This window comes from Anser anser (genome assembly GCF_964211835.1).
Source record: "Anser anser genome assembly, contig: HAP1_SCAFFOLD_172, whole genome shotgun sequence".
Classification (NCBI taxonomy): Eukaryota; Metazoa; Chordata; class Aves; order Anseriformes; family Anatidae; genus Anser; species Anser anser.
Window position 1 is genome coordinate 198,921 of NW_028153704.1, and position 4,874 is coordinate 203,794.

The window sequence follows — 4,874 nt, forward strand, 5'->3', positions numbered from 1 at the left end:
AGAGAGTGCACTGGCACCACTGGGGATGCAGTGCAGTGAGTCCAGAGAGTGCACTGGCACCACTGGAGCTACACTGCAGTGAGTCCAGAGAGAGCACTGGCACCACTGGGGATGCAGAGCAGTGAGTCCAGAGAGTGCACTGGCACCACTGGGGATGCACTGCAGTGAGTCCAGAGAGTGCACTGGCACCACTGGGGATGCAGTGCAGTGAGTCCAGAGAGTGCACTGGCACCACTCTGGATGCAGTGCGGTGAGTCCAGAGAGTGCACTGGCACCACAGTGGATGCAGTACAGTGAGTCCACAGAGTGCACTGGCACCACTGGGGATGCACTGCAGTAACTCCAGAGAGTGCACTGGCACCACTGGGGATGCAGTGCAGTGACTCCAGAGAGTGCACTGGATCAATTGGGGATGCAGTTCAGTTAGTCCAGAGAGTGCACTGGCACCACTGGGGATGCAGTGCAGTGAGTCCAGAGAGTGCACTGGCACCACTCTGGATGCACTGCAGTGAGTGCAGAGAGTACACTGGCACCATTGGGGATGTACTGCAGTGAGTCCAGAGAGTGCACTGGCACCACTGGGGATGCAGTACAGTGAGTCCACAGAGTGCACTGGCACCACTGGTGATGCACTGCAGAGACTCCAGAGAGTGCACTGGCACCACTGGGGATGCAGTGCAGTGAGTCCAGAGAGTGCACTGGCACCACTGGGGATGCAGTGCAGTGAGTCCAGATAGTGCACTGGCACCACAGGGGATGTAGTGCAGTGAGTCCAGAGAGTGCACTGGCACCACTGGGGATGCACTGCAGTGAGTCCAGAGAGTGCACTGGCACCACTGGGGATGCACTGCAGTGAGTCCATAGAGTGCACTGGCACCACTGGGGATGCACTGTAGTGAGTCCAGAGAGTGCACTGGCCCCACTGGGGATGCAGTGCAGTGAGTCCAGAGATTGCACTGGCACCACTGGGGATGCAGCGCAATGACTACAGAGAGTGCACTGGCACCACTGGGGATGCAGTGCTGTGAGTCCAGAGAGTGCACTGGCACCACTGGGGATGCAGTGCAGTGAGTACAGAGAGTGCACTGGCACCACTCTGGATGCAATGCGGTGAGTCCAGAGAGTGCACTTGCACCACTGGGGATGCACTGCTATGCCTCCAGAGAGTGCACTGGCACCACTGGGGATGCAGTGCAGTGAGTCCAGAGAGTGCACTGGCACCACTGGGGATGCAGTACAGTGAGTCCACAGAGTGCACTGGCACCACTGGGGATGCAGTGCAGTGAGTCCAGAGAGTGCACTGGCACCACTGGGGATGCAGTACAGTGAGTCCAGAGAGTGCACTGGCACCACTGGGGATGCACTGCAGTGAGTCCAGAGAGTGCACTGGCACCACTGGGGATGCACTGCAGTGAGAGCAGAGAGTACACTGGCACCATTGGGGATGCAGTGCAGTGAGTCCAGAGAGTGCACTGGCACCACTGGGGATGCAGTGCAGTGAGTCCAGAGAGTGCACTGGCACCACTGGGGACGCAGTACAGTGAGTCCATAGAGTGCACTGGCACCACTGGGGATGCACTGCAGAGACTCCAGAGAGTGCACTGGCACCACTGGTGATGCACTGCAGTGACTGTAGAGAGTGCACCGGCACCACTGGGGATGCAGTGCAGTGAGTCCCGCGAGTGCACTGGCACCACTGGGGAAGCACTGCAGTGACTCCAGAGAGTGCACTGGCACCACTGGGGATGCAGTGCAGTGAGTCCAGAGAGTGCCCTGGCACCACTGGGGATGCAGCGCAATGACTACAGAGAGTGCACTGGCACCACTGGGGATGCAGTGCAGTGAGTCCAGAGAGTGCACTGGCACTACTGGGGATGCAGCGCAGTGAGTCCAGAGAGTGCACTGGCACCACTCTGAATGCAGTGCGGTGAGTCCAGAGAGTGCACTGGCACCACTGGGGATGCAGTACAGTGAGTCCACAGAGTGCACTGGGACCACTGGGGATGCACTGCAGTGACTCCAGAGAGTGCACTGGCACCACTGGGGATGCAGTGAAGTGAGTCCAGAGAGTGCACTGGATCAATTGGGGATGCAGTTCACTTAGTCCAGAGAGTGCACTGGCACCACTGGGGATGCAGTGCAGTGAGTCCAGAGAGTGCACTGGCACCACTGGGGATGCAGTACAGTGACTCCAGTGAGTGCACTGGCACCACTGGGGATGCACTGCCGTGAGTCCAGAGAGTGCACTGGTACCACTGGGGAAGCACTGCAGTGAGTGCAGAGAGTACACTGGCACCATTGGGGATGTACTGCAGTGAGTCCAGAGAGTGCAATGGCACCACTGGGGATGCACTGCAGTGACTCCAGAGAGTGCACTGGCACCATTGGGGATGCACTGCAGTGACTCTAGAGAGTGCACTGGCACCACTGGGGATGCAGTGCAGTGAGTCCAGAGAGTGCACTGGCACCACTGGGGATGCAGTGCAGTGAGTCCAGAGAGTGCATTGGCACCACTGGGGATGCACTGCAGTGAGTCCAGAGAGTGCACTGGCACCACTGGGGATGCAGTGCAGTGAGTCCATAGAGTGCACTGGCATCACTGGGGATGCACTGCAGTGAGTCCAGAGAGTGCACTGGCACCACTGGGGATGCAGTGCAGTGAGTCCAGAGAGTGCACTGGCACCACTCTGGATGCAGTGCGGTGAGTCCAGAGAGTGCACTGGCACCACTGTGGAAGCAGTACAGTGAGTCCACAGAGTGCACTGGGACCACTGGGGATGCACTGCAGTGACTCCAGAGAGTGCACTGGCACCACTGGTGATGCAGTGCAGTGAGTCCAGAGAGTGCACTGGATCAATTGGGGATGCAGTTCACTTAGTCCAGAGAGTGCACTGGCACCACTGGGGATGCAGTGCAGTGAGTCCAGAGAGTGCACTGGCACCACTGGGGATGCACTGCAGTGAGTCCAGTGAGTGCACTGGCACCACTGGGGATGGACTGCAGTGAGTCCAGAGAGTGCACTGGCACCACTGGGGATGCACTGTAGTGAGTGCAGAGAGTGCTCTGGCACCATTGGGGATGTACTGCAGTGAGTCCAGAGAGTGCACTGGCACCACTGGGGATGCAGTGCTGTGAGTCCAGAGAGTGCACTGGCACCACTGGGGATGCAGTACAGTGAGTCCATAGAGTGCACTGGCACCACTGGGGATGCACTGCAGAGACTCCAGAGAGTGCACTGGCACCACTGGGGATGCAGTGCAGTGAGTCCAGAGAGTGCACTGGCACCACTGGGGATGCAGTGCAGTGAGTCCAGAGAGTGCACTGGCACCACTGGGGATGCACTGCTGTGAGTCCAGAGAGTGCACTGGCACCACTGGGGATGCAGTGCTGTGAGTCCAGAGAGTGCACTGGCACCACTGGGGATGCACTGCAGTGAGTCCAGAGAGTGCACTGGCACCACTGGGGATGCAATGCAATGACTACATAGAGTGCACTGGCACCACTGGGGATGCAGTGCAGTGAGTCCAGAGAGTGCACTGGCACCACTGGGGATGCAGTGCAGTGAGTCCAGAGAGTGCACTGGCACCACTGGGGATGCACTGCTGTGAGTCCAGAGAGTGCACTGGCACCACTGGGGATGCAGTGCTGTGAGTCCAGAGAGTGCACTGGCACCACTGGGGATGCACTGCAGTGAGTCCAGAGAGTGCACTGGCACCACTGGGGATGCAGCGCAATGACTACATAGAGTGCACTGGCACCACTGGGGATGCAGTGCAGTGAGTCCAGAGAGTGCACTGGCACCACTGGGGATGCAGTGCAGTGAGTGCAGAGAGTGCACTGGCACCACTGGGGATGCACTGCAGTGACTCCAGAGAGTGCCCTGGCACCACTGGGGATGCACTGCAGTGAGTCCAGAGAGTGCACTGGCACCACTCTGGATGCAGTGCGTTGAGTCCAGAGAGTGCACTGGCACCACTGGGGATGCACCGCAGTGAGTCCACAGAGTGCACTGGCACCACTGGGGATGCACTGCAGTGACTCCAGAGAGTGCACTGGCACCACTGGTGATGCAGTGCAGTGAGTCCAGAGAGTGCACTGGCACCACTGGGGATGCACTGCAGTGACTCTAGAGAGTGCACTGGCACCACTCTGGATGCAGTGCGGTGAGTCCAGAGAGTGCACTGGTACCACTGTGGATGCAGTACAGTGAGTCCACAGAGTGCACTGGCACCACTGGGGATGCAGTGCAGTGAGTCCAGAGAGTGCACTGGCACCACTGGGGATGCAGTGCAGTGAGTCCAGAGAGTGCACTGGCACCACTGGAGATGCAGTACAGTGACTCCAGAGAGTGAACTGGCACCACTGGGGATGCACTGCAGTGAGTCCAGAGAGTGCACTGGCACCACTGGGGATGCAGTGCAGTGACTCCAGAGAGTGCACTGGCACCACTGGGGATGCAGTGCAGTGAGTGCAGAGAGTACACTGGCACCATTGGAGATGTACTGCAGTGAGTCCAGAGAGTGCACTGGCACCACTGGGGATGCAGTACAGTGAGTCCACAGAGTGCACTGGCACCACTGGGGATGCACTGCAGAGACTCCAGAGAGTGCACTGGCACCACTGGGGATGCAGTGCTGTGAGTCCAGAGAGTGCACTGGCACCACTGGGGATGCACTGCAGTGAGTCCAGAGAGTGCACTAACACCACTGGGGATGCAGTGCAGTGAGTCCAGAGAGTGCACTGTCAGCACTGGGGATGCAGTGCAGTGAGTCCAGAGAGTGCACTGGCACCACTGTGGATGCAGTGCAGTGAGTCCAGAGAGTGCACTGGCACCACTGGGAATGCACTGCTGTGAGTCCAGATAGTGCACTGGC